This window comes from Sorex fumeus, unplaced genomic scaffold (genome assembly GCF_029834395.1).
Source record: "Sorex fumeus unplaced genomic scaffold, SorFum_2.1 ptg000006l, whole genome shotgun sequence".
NCBI classification, from domain to species: Eukaryota; Metazoa; Chordata; class Mammalia; order Eulipotyphla; family Soricidae; genus Sorex; species Sorex fumeus.
Window position 1 is genome coordinate 60,026,806 of NW_026606063.1, and position 20,338 is coordinate 60,047,143.

Genomic DNA, 20,338 nt, shown 5'->3' on the forward strand with positions numbered 1-20,338 from the left:
AGACCCTGCTCTTGGCCTTGGGTTTTTATTTTGTTTTGTTTTGTTTTGTTTTTCTTTTGGGAGGAGAAGGGCTCCCAAGTGGTACTCAGGGGGCCCAGGGTCATTCCTGGTGTCACTTGGCCACCTTGGTGGTAGTTCAATGTGAAGCCTGAGGATGGAGCTGCTTGCCTGGGTTTCCCAGCACACCCTGGCCATCCTTGGGGGCAGGAATGGGGAACCTCCAGGAACACAGGGATGATGCTTGGGGACTTGAATGGCTGCACTGAATGGGTCAGGGCATGTGGGTCCCAAGATCTCGGGTCCATGCACCCCAGTCCCTGCATTATCTCCCTGCACCTGGCCGTGTATATATGCATCATAACATCGAGACTAGTTTAAGGATTGTTCTGTTTTGTTTGGATTTGGGGGCGACACACAGCAGTACTCAGGGATTACTTCTGGCAGGATTCCAGTCCCTATGTAATGCTGGAAATCAAACTGTGTCTTTGAAGCAAGACAAGTATCTCCCCAGTCCTGATAATAGTTTTAACAATCAGTTTTTCCAAAATAAAATTATACTAGGGCCTGGAGCAATAGTACAATGGATAGGGAGCTTGCCCTGCACCAAACAACCTGGGTTCTCCAAGTCCCCTTCAGGAGCAATCCCTGAGTGCAAAGCCAGAAGTAAGGCCTGAGCACTGCCAGGTGTGGCACAGAAACAAAAACAAAAGATAAAATTTAGGCTGGGATTCCTACTTGTTAGAAGGGGAGTCTCCCAATTTGAGAACTGTTTAATAATAAAGTCAATAAGATCTTTAAATAAATAAATAAATAAATAAATAAATAAACAAATGTTAGTCATAGGAATTTGTTTCTGATAAATATATACCATTGGAGGTCTTCAAGGGGCCATCAAGAAGGTCCTCAAGGTAAAGTAAGACCATTCCATATTTGTGTTATAATGCTCTCTGCTATGGACATAAAACTTGTTCTAAAGACAAATGCAGTTCCAGCATTTGAATACATTAAATAAATTAAGTTCAACATCAGCTCTGTGCTGGTCTTAATTTCTCTTTTTTTAAACAATTTTTAATTAAAATTTTTTTTAAAATTTTAATTGCTTCACCATGAGATACACAGTTACAAAGCTGTTCATGATCTTGTTTCAGTCATACAATGATGGGGAACACCCATCCCTCCACCAGTGACCATTTTCCACCACCAATGACCCCAGTTTCCCTCCCACCATCCCTACTCCCCCAGCCTGCCTCTATGAGTGTATGGCAGGCACTTTCCTTCTCCCTCTTTCTCTTGCTGACCTTAATTTTTCTTTTCTTTTTTTACAAGAAATTAAATAGCTATATTAATGGATATGTACTCTTTTTTTTTGCTTGATAAGATAATTTTTAAATATTTTTTTCATTTCATTTCATCATCCTGTTAATCGTCGATTGCCTCGAGCAGGCCCCAGTAACGTCTCTTTCATCCTAGCCCTGAGATTATATTCAGGGCTCTTTAGGAGAATGAGACCCATCATTGTTACTGGTATTTGGCATATTTGGTAGGCCACGGGGAGTTTGCCAGACTCTGCCCTGTGGGCAGGCTACATTCGACAGCCTGCAAGTTTGTCCAAAGTAGGAATGAGATAATAAGATGTCATAAAGAAAAGTTCTGATAAGATGTCGCGCGGCCGCATTCGCCGGGATCTGGATTTTATAGTCTCTGAGTCTTGGCCGCTGATGGGATTACACGGCGCCAGGGGGCCAGGTGGTGGGTGTGACCCCCGCCTACTGGAATTTGGAGGATCTGGGTGGAAGATGCTCGACTCCAATTCGAGTAGGCTTGGAGGTCTCGGCCCCAGAACCCGCGTGGCTTTGTCCCTCTGCCAGTACCTTCAGGTGTGCGGAGAGTGGTCTCAGCGGCCAAGACTCAGAGACTATAAAATCCAGATCCCGGACGAGAGCAGTGCAGTCTCTGCCCCCGCGCCTGGGTGTTCCTTCCCGGAGTCCCTTGGAGGGGAGCGGGTTGAGCTTTCCTCCCCGCCCCGACCAGGGCTACGGCAGCCGAAGACCTCCAGGACCAGCCACCACCATGCTGAGACCACTCTCCGCACACCTGAAGGTACTGGCAGAGGGACAAAGCCACGCGGGTTCCGGGGCCGAGACCTCCAAGCCTACTCGAATTGGAGTCGAGCATCTTCCACCCAGATCCTCCAAATTCCAGTAGGCGGGGGTCACACCCACCACCTGGCCCCCTGGCGCCGTGTAATCCCATCAGCGGCCAAGACTCAGAGACTATAAAATCCAGATCCCGGACGAGAGCAGTGCAGTCTCTGCCCCCGCGCCTCGGTGTTCCTTCCCGGAGTCCCTTGGAGGGGAGCGGGTTGAGCTTTCCTCCCCGCCCCGGCCAGGGCTACGGCAGCCGGAGACCTCCAGGACCAGCCACCACCATGCTGAGACCACTCTCCGCACACCTGAATTTTTAAATAATTTTTTATTAATGAATCACCATGAGGTACAGTTACCAACTTACAAACTTTCGTGCTTGTGTTTCAGTCATACAATGATCAAGTACCCCTCCTTCCACCAGTGCCCACTATCCACCATTGATGATCCCAGTATCCCTCCTACCACCCCCACCCCATCCCCCACCCCCTCCACCCCCACCTCTGTGGCAGGGAATTCCCTTTTGCTCTCTTTCTCCTTTTGGGTGTTGTGTTTTTCTATAGAGGTATTAAGTGGCCATCATGTTCAGTCTATAATCTACTTTCAGCGAATGGTCTTAATTTTTCTTAGACAAATGATATTCAACATGTAATTCATGTATTTTTAATTACAGAATACTCTGTAATTCATGTATTTTTAGAGATAATTGGTTTCATGTTCAATATGGGTTTTTTTTTTTCAAAGACAACAGGGCAGGCTCCCTGTGATGCTCAGGGCTTATTCCTGGCTCTATGCTCAGGGGTCACTCATGGTGGGAAGTAGGGGACCCTACATGGAGCTGGTGATCAAACCTGGGTTGGGAGCATGCAAGTCAAGGGCTTTAACTCCTGTACTACCTCTCTAACACCTGAAATTATTTAATAATTAAAGAAAATATATAGTGGGCGGGGGCTGGAGTGATAGCACAGCGGGTAGGGCGTTTGCCTTGCATGCGGCCGACCGGGGTTCAATTCCCAGCACCCCATATGGTCCCCTGAGCACCGCCAGGAGTGATTCCTGAGTGCAAAGCCAGGAGTAACCCCTGTGCATCGCCAGGTGTGACCCAAAAAGCCAAAAAAAAGAAAAGGAAAAAAAGAAAATATATAGTGGGAAGACTGGAGAGGATTCAGTAGCTAAGCACTTGCTTTCCAGGCAGTGGTCTGGGTTTGATCCCCAGCACTACATGGTCCCCCAAACAGAGCCAGGAATAGCCCCTGGGTATTTTCAGACATGGCCCAAACACACATACACACTCACATTCACACACATACACTCACACACACACACACACATACACACACACATGTCTTCTAGTGGGGTTGGAGTGACAGCATGGCAGGATGTGTGACTATTATAAAAAAAATTCCTTACAGGGCCTGGAGCAATAGTTCAGAGGGAAGGGCACTTGGCTTGCACATAGCAGACCTGGGTTTGATTGATTCCCAGCCAGGAGTAACCCCTGAGCACTGCGGGGTGCATTTCCAAGCCTCCAAAAAAAATTCTTAGGGGTATTTCAAAATCTCCTTGGCATAACTAACGTCAGTCGCAGAACGAAGGAACATATTTTTGCTGGGTCTAAATACTGTCTCCCCTCCCCCCTCGGTGGTATTTTTCCCCTGAATTCTTGAGGCACTGTGATTTGCAATATCATTAATGATAGAACTTCAGGTATGCAATGTTCCAACACCACAACCTTCACCATATTGTTAGCACCTCTCCACCAGTGTTCCAAGGTCCTCTTCCACCCCTCCACCTCACCCCACCATTGGTAGCATTGGTTCTGTAGGACAATTCTTAGGTTATTAGTTATTCTCTTACTGTTTCTTTATATCCCATATAGGAGAAAGAATATTCTGTGCCTGTCCCTTTCCTTCTTCCTAACTTCACTCACTCATCATGGTACCGTCAAATTTCATCCATGGAATAGCAAATCACATGATTTCACCTGTTCTTTCCATGGTGTATACATACCACAGTTTATCCACACATCTGTTTGGGGACACTTGGGTTGTTTCTAGATCTTGGCTCTTGCAAATGGTGCTGCAATGGACACAGGAGTGCAAGTGTCTTTTTGAAGTACTCCTCTGGGCCCTTGGAGTTGATGCTAAGATGTGGACTATGTGAGTCATATGGTAAATCTATGATCTTTGAAATGTCCTTCAAAGAATGTGCCTGCCACAGAGGCGGGGTGGGGATGGTGGGAGGGGTACTGGGATTATTGGTGGTGAAGAATGGGCACTGGTAGAGGGATGGGTACCCGATCATTGTATGACTGAAACATAAGCATGAAAGTTTGTAAGTCTGTAACTATACCTTATGGTGAGTCATTAAAAATAATAATTTTTAAAAAGAGACTATAAAAAATTTTTTAAAAATAGATAAATCTCCAAAGGCTTTAAGACCAGGCACTGCTGGGTCATTAAAGACTCACTCTTTAGAAAAACAGCTAAGTGATGGGGTCCTGCCTCTAGGTGCTGCTGAAGGACACCCCACCCGTCTCCTGGCCATAAGCAGGCACTTTCTCCACAGGAGCTGCAGCCTGCACTAGCTACAGATTTTGTTTCAACCCTGTCACTGCCTGGTCCCTGAGACCTCCAGATGTGATCTCCCCACCACCCACCCCTGGCAAACGAAGCAGAATACAAAATTTTAAAAAGTCTAAATACATAAAAAGAGCAGGCTGAAGAGCATTAAAGCAATCCACATATGGTTCAAGTTGGCCCCCCAAAGCAAGTAGAAAGTAGCCCCTTCTCTCCAGTCTGTGATGGTCTCCGTGGCCCTCCCTGATAGCTATTTAGAGGAGTTTGTTTTGTTTTTAGCCACACCCGGCAGTGTTCAGTGCTCAGGAGATCATATATGGTGCTAGGGATCAAGCCAGAGATGATCTTGTGTAAGGGAAGTGCCTTGGCCTCTACTACTTCTTCGACCCCTAGTGCAGAAAATTTTTAAAGATGTAAGTGATTCCAGGCTGGAGAGATAGTATAGCAAGCAGGACGCTTGCCTTGCACATTGCCCACCTGGATTCAATCTCTGGCACTGCAGTATGGTCACCTGAGCCCAGTAGGAGTGATCTGAGCACCATTGGTATACACACACACACACACACACACACACACACACACACACACACACAGATCACCATCCTATATATATAGAGAGAGAGAGTTATATATCTCTATCTGTCTACCTGTAGATCTCTCAGTTAATCTTTGTGGTACATATGAATCCTTGTGGTATCTAAATGAATCCTTTGGGTTTAATTGAAGATTCGGGTGAATTCCCTGCCATAGTGGAATAAAAAAAAACTTTAGTAATTGAGGGGAGGGACAGGGAGAAGTGAAGTGACAATCACAATATGCCCAGAGAAAGAAGAACATGGGGAAAATACTCAATGCCGAATAGCCGCCCTATGTCCTTCCTTCCTGGAAGTGCTGCTGTCCAAGCTCTCCTGCTCCCCATCCTGCAAGTCCCCCCCATCCCCCACGGATCACTGGTGATGCCCAGTTACCAAGATGTGTCCTCTCCTCAAACTCTGCACCAACAGGAACACCTCCTTGGCTATCTCCTGGGTTATCCAGATGATTCTGTTTCCATGCTCAGACTGCTATCCTTAGGGAGAAGTGGGTCCAGCTGGGGGTACAGGCGGGGCGCACAATAGGAGGTGCTGGCAGGGGCATGGTCCTGCTGCTGCACACAAAGACAGAGCAGAAGAAGACAAATTCACACCATACCTAGCAACTAGGAGTGATGCCTGGGCACAGAGCCAGGAGTAAGTCCTGAGTTCTGCTGGGGATCCAAAACCCAACCAAGCAAACAAAAGGTACCAATAAATTCTTGTTCTGCAGAGTGCCTTCATCTAGAATTTGCATAAATGGACACTACTAAAATCTCAGTAGAGTCAAAATATATTTTCTTCTCTGAATGAATATATGAATGTTCTTTAGCTGGAGAAGGGGAGAATCTATAGCTCTTCTCCTTCTTCTCCTTCTTTTTCTCCTCCGTCTCCTTCTCCCTCTCCCCCTTCCTCTCTCCTCCCTCTCCCCTCCCCCACCTCCATCCCTTTTTCCTCCTCCTTTTTTCCTTCTTCTGCCATACCCTTAGTGCTCAGGAGTTACTCAGGCTCTGTGCTCAGGAGTCACTCTTGGAAATGCCCAGGAGACTATATGGGGTGCAGGGGATTGAACCTGGGTCGGCCATGTGTAAGGCAAGCACCCTAACCACTGTACTCTCTCTAGGGCTCCCAAAAATCTATAGCTTCTTGAAAAAAATCAGGACTCCTTGAATGTTCCAGCTTTGGAACACAAAATGTTCTGACATCAGGATTCCATATGAAATAATGGGATGATTCCTACCAAGCTTTTCTATCGCTGGTGGGTATCAGCAACTTGGTCGTGATTTTGAAAGAATGAAGAGGAGCCTCTGGCATTGCAAGTGGGGCAGGGCACCAGCATCTAGACCTGGTTATTGGGCAGCCACATCTGACAGTGCTCAAGGGCTTCTCCTGGGTCTTCGCTGAGTGGGGTCACATGTGGCAGTGCTTGGCACCTCACATGATGCTGAGAGTCGAACCCCGGGCTCTTGCATGTAAAAGCCTGTGCTTAGTCCATTGAGCTCTCTTCCAGCCCTGAACTCTCAGTCTCTTGTGCAGACTTTGCTTTAGTAAACTCCTCTCTCTTTGTTTCTCTGACTTCCTCTCGAATTCTTTCCCACATTGAAGTAAAAAATCTTGGTGCCTGGCTAATTTCACAGCTCTATTCCTGACTGAACTTTTGCTGCAACACTCCCAGTACCACCATCCCCCAAATATGAGCTGGCACTGTACTTCCAGGCTGTTTTTGGCACCCTGATGTTGCAGGCAGTCAAGCAAGGAAGTGCCCACGCAGGAGTTTTTTTTACAAGTATCAAAACCAAGAGGTGGATTAAAGAAGTCACATTGTCTTCAACCCACAAGCAGGTCAGAATCCTGAGGGCTAGATGCCCATGAGATGCAGAAATAAAGAGCAGGTAAAATTCTGACTCTAGCACAAGCTGGATCCCCTTGGGAGAGGAGAAACTTGTTCAGGATTATAGGGCTATGCTAGAAGATGAAAGACCACCAAAGTTCCAAACTCTTTCCCTAGACAGAACCCTAGCAACAGATTCTTTTCCATATAGAAAGTGCCCAGTGAGGACATTTTGGAAAAATCTCTATAAAACTAGCTCCGCAGAGGCAAGTGGAGTTCATTCTTCATTTGGGGAGTTCCCCACATCTCAACTTCAGATATAGGTTCTAGGCTCTCCATCTGTGGGGAAGTGGCGGTCTCTCTGAACATGTTTCTCTCTCCTCATGTTTCCCAAATAAAGATCTTATCTCATTATTCAGCTTCTTTCTAAAATTATTTTCTGCAAGGACAGATGATGAGTCTGGAAACTCAGGTGGTGAACAGGATTGGCTTTTCTATTCCTGAAAAAAAAAATAAGGATTTTTGGTCTCAGGTCTCCACCTGAGACCATGGCTCCCCAAGAATTTGGATAGTCGGCAGAAGCTCCCATACCATGAGGATCAAGTGGAACTCTGGTGGACAGCTGAACAATGGAGTGAGTGGAACATTAATGTCTGGGCAAGGTAAGTGCCCCTGACACTTTACCAACCCATCACCCCAGGCAATTTCCCAGACACTGAGGTGGGTGGGATAGGAAAGTCATCAGCATGTTCCCCTTCTGCTCTCCCCCACTTCATCTAAGTTACCTGCAAGGCTGGGGAGAATTCAAAGTCACTGACTGTGCTCTTGGGATGTGAAGCTGAATGAGACAATTTCCTGAACTTCAGCAACTGAGAGTTGAGCTTTTCAGAGCCAGTGATAGCCAGGGCCTCTGCTGGCTCTGCTCCCATTTTTTTTTTTTTTTTGCTTTTTGGGTCACACCCGGCGATGCTCAGGGGTTACTCCTGGCTCTGCACTCAGGAGTTACTCCTGGCGGTGCTCAGGGGACCATATGGGATGCTGGGAATCGAACCCAGATCGGCCACATGCCAGGCAAATGCCCTACCCGCTGTGCTATCTCTCCAGCCCCTCTGCTCCCATTTTTATGTTAGCTTTGGTTAAATAATCCCCCCAACCCACCAGCATTTGAGACTATTTGCTAGCTTTTAGATATATTGGGGTGTGTCCTGGAAACTGGGAGTGGTGAGATGACTTAACTCTTCTCTGGAGAAGAACCAGACCACATTGAGGGCCAGTGTGCTACCCAGACGGGGCTCCCTGAGGAGCAGAGAAGCAGAGAAGAGGTGAGAACTTGGCTGAGCCCCATCTGCAGCGCCTGAAGACAAGGATGAGCTCAAGTGGTGCATTGGTGATTTGATGGTCCTTGGGCCAAGGATTAGGAAACGGGGAATCATTCTCTTCAACTCATATTGAAAAGCCAATTTCTGGGAGTCCAAAGCTGGCAGGGTCTCCAGGTGTTTCATCATTAGTGAGGTCTAGAATTGTTCACGAGAGTCCTGTAAGGGGAATAAAGAACTTTCAAGTTGTGGCACCGAGGCAGGGGGAGGGTGGGAAAGGGGGGGGTATACCAGAGAGATTGGTGGTGGGGAATGTGCACTGGTGGAGGGATGGGTGTTTGATCACTGTATGATTGTAACTCAAACATGAAAGCTTGTAACTATATCTCATGGTGATTCAATAAAATAGGATTAAAAAAAAAGAAAAAACAAAATAGAAAAAAATTTTTAAAAAGATGTACAAGCACCAAACCCAAATCATCCTGTAACAGATTTCTTTTCCTCACACGGCTTGGAGATAGCTTGCTCTGGTAGGAAGAGGAAGAGGAGGAGGAGGAGGAGGAGGAGGAGGAGGAGGAGGAGGAGGAGGAAGAGGAGGAAAAGCTGGCTCACCCACTGTGGTGCCCGGGCCCGCTGCAACTGTCTTAGTGTTGGGATTGTCAGTAGAGCAAATCAACACTGGGTTGCTCAGGTTTGGTGGCAGCATCTGGAGAATCCACAGTGCCTGCGGCTGTTCCTGACACATCCTCCCCACAGCAGAGCCGGGGCTGGGAAGAACCCTGTCCTGAGGCCTCCACTGGCAAATCACTGAGCTTCAAGCACTGGGCCAGGAGTCTCCAGGCCTCGGTGTGGCCGCCCTTCCAGGTGTGGAGCTGAGCCGCAGCGTGGTGAGCCTTGGCTGCCCACTCCCACTGAAGCCAGTCCACAGTATGCAGCCCCCACTCCTCGGGGCGCTGCTGGAGCACAGAGACCCTCTGGGCCATCTCCTGGGTGATGGTGAGGACATCCTCCAGAGCCATGAGAAGGTCTCCCCCCTGGGGTCCAGGCTCCCAGCCTGCTGCCACGGTTCTCTGCACAGCTTGAACAATAGACACCATCATTTTCAGGGAGCTTTCAGACCTGATATGGGGGTCTTTGTGCTCAGCAAGACTTGGGCAGAGGGCCTCTTGGAGGACGCACTCATAGTGAGCATTGATGGTGCTGAGGTGGCCTGTCAGGGCCTGGACCTGAAGGGTGAGCTCCAGGCAGAGAAGTTCAAAGCGAGTGGACAGACTGGGGGATGGACCGGTGGGGGTGGCCAGGATCTGTGCCACCTCCATCAGAGCATCCGTGAGCACCTGGACTTCCCTGGCCAGAAAGATGATCTCCTCCAGGACCTGCTCCTCTCCACACAGTCGGCTGGACAGCCTGGCCGCCTCCTGCAAACTCCGAGAAACATGTGCTGCCTGAGCCAGCCCTTCCTGCAGCCCCTGCTGGTTCTTTATGGCCTTCCTCAGGGGCAGCAGAAACAGGCCATGGGCCCCGCAGAGCCTCTCTGTGCACCGGAGCAAGGCTTGAACAGCTGCAGACCACAGGAAACACCTAGCCTCAATGCTCTCCCACGGCACAGGGGGTTGGGGGCCCTCAGAGGCCAGAACCTGGCCCAAAAGCCGTTTTGCGTGGGCAGTCATCTCCTCCAGGTGGTCTTGCATCTGTAAAAGTGCTTCTGGATTCCCAGTCAAGTCTGGGTCCTTCTTACCCAAATCCATGGACGCATTTTGAGCTGCAAGCTGCACCACCAGCGCCAAACTCTGCTGAAGCTCTGTGAACACCGCCAGGCTCCCCTGCAGATCACTATCTGGCCTTTGACAAAACAGCTGTTGACACAGTGGGTACCAGTCACCAGCCATCGCGGCCAAAGCCTGGCTGGTTTCTTTCATTCTCCCAGACAGCTGGGGAACCATTTCCAGGAGCCTGCCTGATATAGCCCGTGAGCAGGGTGCTAGACCAGCCACAGAAGGTGACTGTGCTGGGATTTCTTGGAGTACAGCCATCCCCTCTGGCCCCAGATGCCCCTTCCCAGTGAGGACCCTCTGAGCTGTGTTCTTAGCCACCTTCTGGTCCTGCAGATTGATGCAAACTGAAGGCAGAGCTGGATGCTGATGTTTCTGGAGAGGGCGGTTGGGTCTGCTGGGGGCGGGGAGCAGGTGTGATTCAGTGATGAAAGGGCAAGAAAGATGGTCCCTTGGTGGAAAAGAGGTCCCTGGGCCACTTTCTCCAGGCCCAAGCAGCCTCTGACATTTCAATTCAGGAGCTAGAGAGTCCAACAGGCTGGGGAGAACAAAATACTTCTGTCCTCTTGCTCGTTGGAAGCTTCGTACTTGCTCTCGAAGAGGGCTGAGGATAGCGGGGTGGTTGGTGCCGTCCAGTCCTTCACGGAGGCTCTGGGCTGAAGAAATCAGATTCCGGGCCGTGATCAAGACATCATTAACGTCCCGCGGGCTGGGGTCTCCGGAGTAGCGCTCAGCGGCCATACGCAGCCCCAGAGACGACTGGTTCAAGTGGTGGATCAAGACCCGGAGGCCATTCCGGAAAATGGGGTCTCGGTCTTGACCCACGAACCTGTCCATTACCTGCGCGATGTGCGTGGCCCGACCTTGCAAGTACACCACGTGCCTGGAAAACGCTCCCGCATCTCCGCTCTTCAAAGCCCGCGGAAACAGGTGCAGGTGCTTGGTCATTTCCTGGACGGACACACTCAGGAACTCGGGAAGGTGGAGAACGTCATCGAAACAGGCCACCAGGCGCTCGGAGGCGTCGGCCCAGGCCTGCGGCAGCCCCACGAGCGTCTCGGGACTCAGGTACAGACCGGACCCGGTGGGTCTGGGTGAGAAAAGCTGCCGCACTCTCCCCTCCAGCGCGCAGAGCCCGGCCACGGCGGCCTCCAGGTCTTGGCCGGTCTGGGGCCGAGAGCAGCACAGCAGCACCAGGTGGGCCACCCGGCGCATCTGCGCGGCGTGCTCCTGGAAGGCCGCGAGGCGAAGCTGCAGGTGGCCCTCGGAATCCCCGGCCAGCTGGGTCTCAGCGGCCTGGAGCAGCCTTTGGAAGGGGCTTTGCGTGTCTGTGAACGTGTCGAGGATCTGGCGCAGCAGCGCCAGGCGGACACCCCGAGACAAGTCCTCGGCGGCGGCCCGCAGCGGCTCGCTCTCCCCACGGGGCTCCGGGCTGGCCGGGTCGGTGCAGCCGGGAAGCGCTTGGCTCCCGCGCCGCAGCTCCAGCAGCAGGCGGCAGCCCCCCAGCAGGCGGCGCCTCTCGGGGGGCGCGGCGCCCGCGGCCAGGCGCATGCAGTGCCAGAGCACGACCGCCAGCCGCGCGTCCTGCGTGCCCGTGGCCCCGCGCCGGCCGTGTCGCAGCTGCTGCAGGCGCCGGCTGAGCGCACCGTGCCGCGTGCGGGCTTCCGGGGACCCCGCACCCGGCTCCAGCTGGCGCAGGAGCTCGCCGAGACTCTTCCTGGTCAGCGCCACCGCGGCCAGCCAGGGCCCGGCCGGCTCGGGGGAGCGCGGCCGCCGCAGGTGGGCGCCGGCGGCCGCGAGCAGCGCGGGGACGCAGCCCCGCAGCAGGCGCCGGAGCCGGTCCAGGCGCTCCCGCGGGCCCCGCGTGCTCAGGTCGCACAGGCGCTGCAGCGCCGCCGCCAGCTCGTTCCAGGGCCCGCGCTGCTGCCAGGCGGCGTCGCCCGCGGCTTCCAGCGCGTCCAGGCAGGCCAGGCACCATCCCGCCGCTCGGACCATCTTCCTCGCCGTGGCCGCGTCTTCCAGGAGCAGGACCTGTTTGGGGACAGTCGTGGGAAAGAGGCCTGATGATGCGCTCGCACAGTTGCCGGGACGCGGGGAATGCTTAAGACTGCTGCTTCCCGCTCACCCAGCTCAGGTTTTACAAATAAATGCCTCAACCCCAACTCCAGCCCCCAAGTCAAAAGTGTAGAGAGGCTCTGGGCAGCAAAGAAGAATGGGAAGACAAAAAAGTGACCTGTAAAGAAAACTCTTGACTTGAGGCCGGAAAGATGGACACAGCAGTAGACCGCTTGCCTTGCACGTAGCCAAGCCAGGTTTGATGCCCTCCCAACCCAAACCGAATAGGGTATGCCCGTCCAACGGGAGTGATCCCTGAGTGCAGGGCCAGGAGAAAGTCCTGGCCACCACCGGGTATGGCCCAAACTGATGTAGGCAGGTAGATAGGGAAAGGCCCTGGACAATGAAACAGGTCAGCAAAAGTTCTGGGAGGAAAATTCCAAGGCTGATCCACTTTGTGGATACGGATAGGACCTTGAGCAGCGAACCCTGAGGAGACTGGACCCTTCCCATGAAGGAAATTCTTCGAATTCCCTCGAACCTCTTTGATTAACCTTAGTGATTCAGCCCAAAGAAGATCATCACCACTCCCAACCTCCCTGGTAACCTTCTTAGCCACGGACTTTTACCTGGGAAGAAGCCCCACTTGGGGGCAGGTTGGAGAAACCCTATAAAGGCCACCTTGAAGAAAGGAAAGATGCTCATATATTGCCTGAGCCCATGTGCTGCTTGCACCCATGTGGCCAAGCACATGTGTCGCCCACATCTCCCCTCTTGAGATGTGCACTTTCATGCTTTCGTGTTTAATGCTGGTATGTGTGTAGAGGCTCTCTCCGCCCTTGGAGAAGCCGGCGTTCTCTCTTGAGTATCTCTCTCTCTCTCTCTCTCTCTCTCTCTCTCTCTCTCTCTCTCTCTCTCTCTCTCCTCCTCCTCCTCCTCCTCCTCCTCCTCCTCCTCTTCCTCCGCCTCCTCCTCTGCCTCCTCCTCCACCTCCTCCTCCTCCTCTTCCTCCACACCTTAAAAACCCTCCAAATAAAATCTATCTATTTCACTGCTTGTCTACTCCTGAAATTCCATTCTGTGAGGCGAGTAACCCTGGGTCCCAAGTGGCAGAGTTGGTTGTGGAGAAAGTGACCGTCTTTCTCCTACCCGCTTCACATAAGTCACCCGTGGGGTCCACCAACATCAAAACCACCCGCCATACCCACCAAGGAAAGAAACGTAACGGTTTGAAGATGTGGGGCTGCCTAACTCTGGGCTCTTTTGAATGACATGGGGTCCCGCTTGGATTTGGTACCCAGTTCCAGTTCCATGAGCATATAAGGAAAGAGAGCTGAGGGAGGACAAAGATGAGGATGAGGATCTGGCGTGCCCAGAGAGGACCTGTGAGTGATTTCCCAGCCCCGCACTGCCCCACCCCGCAACCTCCACCCACCCCCTTTCGCAGACCTGGTGCTCCTGCTTCCTGTATCCTGTCCTCTGCTGTCCGCTCTCCTTCCATCTGCAGCCCTGAAAAGCCCCTCTTAACGACCCTCCAACCCCTCTTTCAGCTATCACTGTATCACTATCATCCTGTTGTTCATCAATTTACTTGAGTGGGTTCCAGTAATGTCTCCATTCGTCCCAGCCCTGAGATTTTAGCAGCCTCTCCTAACTCGTCTTTCCCAACGTTGCCATATTGGAGGCTAATTCAGGGTCAGCTATTGTTACTGGTTTTGGCATATCGAATACGTCATGGGTATGTATGTATGTATATATATATGTATATATATATATATATTTCCCTCTATGATTTGTTGCCTACTGTCTGAACCCCATCAAATATGCTCGAGCGGGCCCAGTAACGTCTCCATTGGAGACTTTGTTGTTATTGTGTTTGGCATATCGTCACGGGGAGCTTGCCAGGCTCTGCCGTGCGGGCGAGATACTCTCGGTAGCTTGCCAGGCTCTCCGAGAGGGGCGGAGGAATCGAACTCGGGTCGGCCATGTTGTCTGTGTGCAAGGCAAACGCCCTACCGCTATGCTATCACTCCATCAAATATGGTGTGGTAATTATGAAAAATGGATAGGGAGTGTCTTATGATGTTAAAATGAGTTACAAATATGTCCTTCCCCTAACCTTGAGTCTTAGTGATGGGGTTTTGCTTGTTTTGTTTGGGGTCATACCCTGTGGAGCTTGGCTGTCCCTGGGACTTTGCAGTGTGGGGATTAAACCTGACCCAGCCCCAGGGCTAGACATAAAAAGTCTGTGCTCCCGCCCTCTGATCTCTTTCTTCCTGCCCCCTTAGTGAGCTTTTTAATAGCTGTCACTGTCACTGTCACTGTCCTCCCGTTGTTCATCGATTTGCTCGAGCAGGCCCAGTAACATCTCCATCGTGAGACTTGTTGTTATTGTGTTTGGCATATTGAATATGTCACGGGTAGCTTGCCAGACTTTCCCGTGCGGGTGAGATACTCTCGGTAGTTTGCCGGGCTCTCCGAGAGGGGCAGAGATGTAAAGAAGGTTTAATGGAGTCTGGAGCAATAGCACAGCAGATAGGGCAGAGCAATAGAACAGTGGGTAAGGTGTTTGCCTTGCATGCGGCCGACCCGGGTTCGATTCCCAGCATCCCATATGGTCCCCTGAGCATCACCAGGTGTGACCCCCCCCAAAAAAAGAACGTTAATGGATTTTTCCACATGGTAACTTCTCTTATTATCTAGTTCTTACTCCGGAGAACCTGGCAGCTACTGAAAATATCTTACCCACACGGCAGACTCTGGCAAACTCCCCGTGGCATATTCAATATGCCAAAAACCAGTAACAATGATAGATCTCATTATCCTGACCCTCAAAAAGCCTCGAATGTGACACTTTCTAAAATCTCAGGGCTAAGCTGAAGGAGACATTACTGGTGCCTGGAAATCGATGAACAACAGGATGACAGTGACAGTGATAACTTCTCTCTCTCTCTCTCTCTCTCTCTCTCTCTCTCTCTCTCTCACACACACACACACACACACACACAGAGACACCCACACAGTCCAGTGGACAAAGTTGGATGACATATTAAAGAGGCAAAAGAGCAAATAAGGTTTGGGTGCTGGAAGGACCAGCTCAGGAGAGTGTGCATCCCCGGTGCCTTTTATTTTTATTTTTCCAGATCACACCTGGCGAGGGTTCCTCTTGGCTCTGCACTCACCAATATTTAAGAAATGTAGATTCTATTGTTGTTTGCTTTGGGAACACATAGGTATTTGGGGTTACTCTTGGATTTATGCTTGGGGGCGGGGGGTGGTCATTCCCAGCCATGGGCAGAGGATCATGTAGAACAGAGATTGATTCCCCAGCTTCCGGCATGCAGAGCCATGGGCTCAGCCCTTTGAACTGTCTCTGAGTACCAGGAATCTAGATTCCAACAGGAAGTAATGTCCCACTGAGGGATGGGGAGGCCATCCTTTCCCCTGAGACCCTTGCAGCTCGAGGACAACACCACAGAGCTTTCCATTTGGAACCACTTTGCCAAATAAGCTCAGAGTGGCAGAGTTCCAGTGGCTTTCTGCGAATAGCTGCTAGGCATGGGCAGGTAAGATGCACCCCAGAAGCACCTTTTTCTTCGGGGAATGGTTGCCTTGTGTGGGTGAGGAGACTGCATATGTATTCAGTATCAGTGCCCCCAACTTGTTCTGTCTCCTGGGCTTCTTCCTATGACAGCTTCTAGATTTAGGGTTTTTGGGAGGCGGGGGGAGTCACACCCAGCGATGCTCAGGGGTTACTCCTGGCTCATGCACTCAGGAATTACTCCTGGCAGTGCTTGGGGGGCGATATGGGACGCCTGGGATCAAACCCAGGTTGGCGGCATGCGAGGCAAACGTCCTACCCGCTGTACTATCGCTCTGGCCCCCTAGATTTAGCATTTGTAAAACTGGAACTAAACCCTCTGCTTGTGATCTCTCCGGAAACTTGGACCTTAGTCTGTGGGAGTGATATGTGCCCTCCATGTTTGCCAACCGGACCTGCAGTAAAGGCTCACCTTGGCGGTGTCCACCAGGATCTGCTGAGCTGTGCTCACGAGCTCCTCCTGGTGGCTCTGACACCCAGGCTGGAGACGGAGCTTCTGAGCCACCAGGGTCAGGTTCCTCCCAGATAAGATCAGAGACTCTGCCGCGGGTTTCATTTCATCCTGGAGCCACATCTCCTCCGGGTCTTCTGCCAGCCTGCACAGACAGGGTTTCACTCAGCATTTCCTGACCCCTCCACACATGAAATGTTAGCTTAAATTATGCTACATAGAAGTTATAGAACACTATCGAGGCATGAAAGTGTCTATATTTACCATATATCTACTTTACTCTATTGCTTGATAGCACAGTGGTAGGGCATTTGCCTTGCACTTGGCCAGCCCAGCTGACCCAGGCTTGATTCCTCCACCACTCTCGGAGAGCCCGGCAAGCTTCCGAGAGTATCTCACTGGCACGGCAAAGCCTGGTAAGCTCCCTGTGATAAATTCGATATGCCAAACACAGTAACAAGTCTCACAATGGAGACATTACTGGGCCCACTCAGCAACTCGTGAACAATGGGAGGACAGTGCTACAGGACATTGCTACTTTACTCCAATAGAAGCCTCTTTAAGATACAATTGAGTTGGGCAGGAGAGATAGTATTAGTGTCTAGGATTCTTGTCTTGCATGCAGCTAACCCAAGTTCCACACTCGCCAGCCCATATGGTCCCCAACCCCCGCCAAGAGTGGTCTCTGTGTGTACAGGTGGGAGAAGCTCTGAGCACTGTTGGGTGTGGCCCAAAACAAAAACAAATGTTTACTTAAATGTTCACTGTGGTTATCTTATGGTAATTTTATCTTTCTTGCCTCACTATTTTTTCTAATGTTCATCATCTAATTTGTGTCTGTATAGAGCCAGGGGTCAAACTTAGGTTCTCACACACACAAGTCAGGTACTCTGCCAGTGAGCCTGACCCGTCACATGATTATGATTTTTTTTTTTTTACTTCCCAACGAACATCAGGGACTTGTTTCATAGACTTTTTCCTTTCCTTTTTAAAAAATCCAGCTCTAGCTCTACTCAGGGCTTAATCTGAGCTTTGTGCTCAGCAATCACTTCTGGAAGTACTTGGGGGATCATATGTGGTGCTGGGAATTGAACGCAGGTTGGCTGCTTGCTAGCCAATAGTCGTAATTCCTCTACCATCTATCCAGTCTTAATTCCTATCTCTCCCGTCCTCTTTTCCCATTTTTGTCCCCTGAGGTACCATGGTTACAATAATACACAAATATGCCACCCTTCCGCTACTACCAGGCCATCCAAGATCCTCCACTGCTTTCCTTGTGTCACTTCTAGTATGCCTCTACTTCTGCCCCAATTGGTAAACTCGGTTCTGAACTCAAAATCCAAGTAGTCGTTGTCACGGGAACCATCTATTCCTTTTATTTGTTTCTTTATATACTACCCATGAGTGGGATCATTTGGCATTTTCCTTTTTCCTCTCCTTCTAGTTTGTTTTGCTCAAATGACCCTTTTAGTTCCACCAGTGTTGTGACAAAAGGCAAGGTTTCATCTTTTCTCATAGGTTAATAATATTCCTTTGTGTGTCTAAGCAACACTTCTCTATCCACTCAGCTATAGGTGGACACTTGGGCTATTTCCAGATCTTAGCTACTGTAAATTGTGCTGCAGATAATCACTGTCACTGTCCTCCCATTGTTCATCGATTTGCTCGAGTGGGCCCAGTAACGTCTCCATTGTGACAATTGCTACTGTGTTTGGCATATCAAATACGTCATGGGTAGCTTGCCAGGCTTTGCCGTGTGGGTGAGATACTCTCGGTAGCTTGCCGGACTCTCCGAGAGGGGCGGAGGAATTGAACCCGGCTTGGCAGAGCTGGCTGTGCGCAAGGCAAATGCCCTATCACTGTGCTATCGCTCCAGCCGGCAACTATCAGTAACTTTGTAAATCATAGCTCTTTCCAAAAAAAATTTTTTTAAATTAGTGTTTGTGTTCATGGGATAGATGCTAAGGTGTGGAACTACTGAGTCATTTAGTAACTCTGTTTTAATTTTTTCAGAAGCTCCCTTCCCATTTCCCATACAGGTTAAACCAGTTATATTTCTGCTACCAGTGAAGAAGTGTTCCCTTTTCTCTGTGTTCCCACCTATAGGATTATTTTCGAGCAAAGGGAGACATTCACTTGTGTTGGCCTCTTGTTGGGACTTCTCTGAAGCCCCGTCCTGCTGCCAATGTTGTTCTTCTGTTGATGTGGCAAGATTCTTCTGACCTCCTGAGACCCTGGAACTTGCCAAGCACTTAGCACTTTGAGTACTTATTGCTTCCATTTGCTCCTTGAGAACTGCCTGAGCTGCTGCTCTGAGAGTCACTGGAGCCAAACCCACATCAGGACGGGAATCATCTGCATCATTTCCCTGACATCTTTACTGGACCGTATCCCATGGTTATGAGAACAGATAACCCTCTTTATAAATAATTCACCTGCCCAGAACAGAAAAGTACTGCAACAGTACTTATATTGAAATGGATTTTAAAAAATAGTTTAAATTCTCTCAAAATGTCTTTCTCTGTGACACAAAATGTTTTGTGTTAGGAAGAATGTGCAAAAAGGGGGCCAGAAAGCTACCACAGAGGTTAGGGGGCTTGCCTTGCATATGGTTGATTCCAGTTGGATCTCCAGCATTACATATGGTCCTGAGCACAGAGCTCAGAGAACAATCCCCAAGCACCACCAGGTGTAGCTCTTCCTGTCCCCCCTCACCAAAAAGAATGTGCAACAGAAATTAGTGTAAAAATACTAATCTCAAACTCCTAAGTAAATTACTATAAACATTTTAGTTTCCCACAGATTCCTTACATATTGTATAGCAAGGTCATACCACTGACAGTCCTGTCTACTCCACCACATACTTTATATAGATGGTAAAATATGCATGATATAAAAATGACCATCCTAATCATCTGGAGTACTGCTCCTATGCAGTGCTCAGGGGTTATGCCCAGCGATACTCAGCCTAGCTGTGCAGGCATGGTGAGGCTGAGCAGTCCTGTGGAGCCACCAGGGCAGCATGGAACGGTGCTGAAAAATGGCACGTGGGGTACCAGAGATGGAACCCGGGCACTCACACGTGCGCTCATGAGTTCCATCCCTTTGAGCTCTCTCCACGGACCTTAAGCCTTTCTTTCTTTCTGGTGCTGGGGTCCACTGCAGGCCAAATTGCATTCAGTAGTGCTTGACCCATCTGTGCTGGGGTCCACCAGGGTCACTACTGTGGTGCTCAGGGGACCCTGCAGTGCTGGAAATCATATCCAGAAGCAACACATGACAGCCACCCACTGGGACCCTTTACTATCCCCCACCTCCCTTTGTGCAGTGTAGAGGCATTAAGTACATTCGTTGTTACACAATTACTATCAGTCATCTCCAGAATTTTGTTTTCATCTCCCCAAGCAGAAACGCTTTACCCATAAAACAATAACTTCCTGTTTCTTTTTCTTTTTTTTTACAGTAACAAATCTTTCATGTTTGAGCTTCCATCACACAATCATCTAACATCCATCCCTTCACCAGTGCACATTTTCCACCACCAAAATTCCCAGTACCCTCTACCCCCTCATTCCACACTTTCCCCTGCCTGTGTGCCAGAAAACTTCCCCTATACTCTCTCTCTACTTTGGTTACATTCATTATTTTCATTATTTTGACAGCAGTCCCACCACCACTCATACCTGCCGAAAAGGCAATGCTAGATAATTTGTTTTGTATTGCTTGTTATGGATAGAGTATGATGTCGCACAGCTGTGAGAGTGGCCACGTGCTCTAGGAATTCTAAAACTTTAATAATTAGGGTCTGGAGAGATCTCTGCAGCAAATTGCTTGGAATCGAGATTTGTGTGTGTCTCTCTGGATCATGGCCATGTGAGAACTTAAGCCGTATGTGGTGGTGGCAGGATGTGGGTGTCATCTCAGAGTCCCATCAGGGCAGGGGGGAAGGAGAAGGGCTGACTCCTCCCCTGTCCCGTGAAGCCTGGTGTTTGCCACTACTGCCACCCCATACCTGGA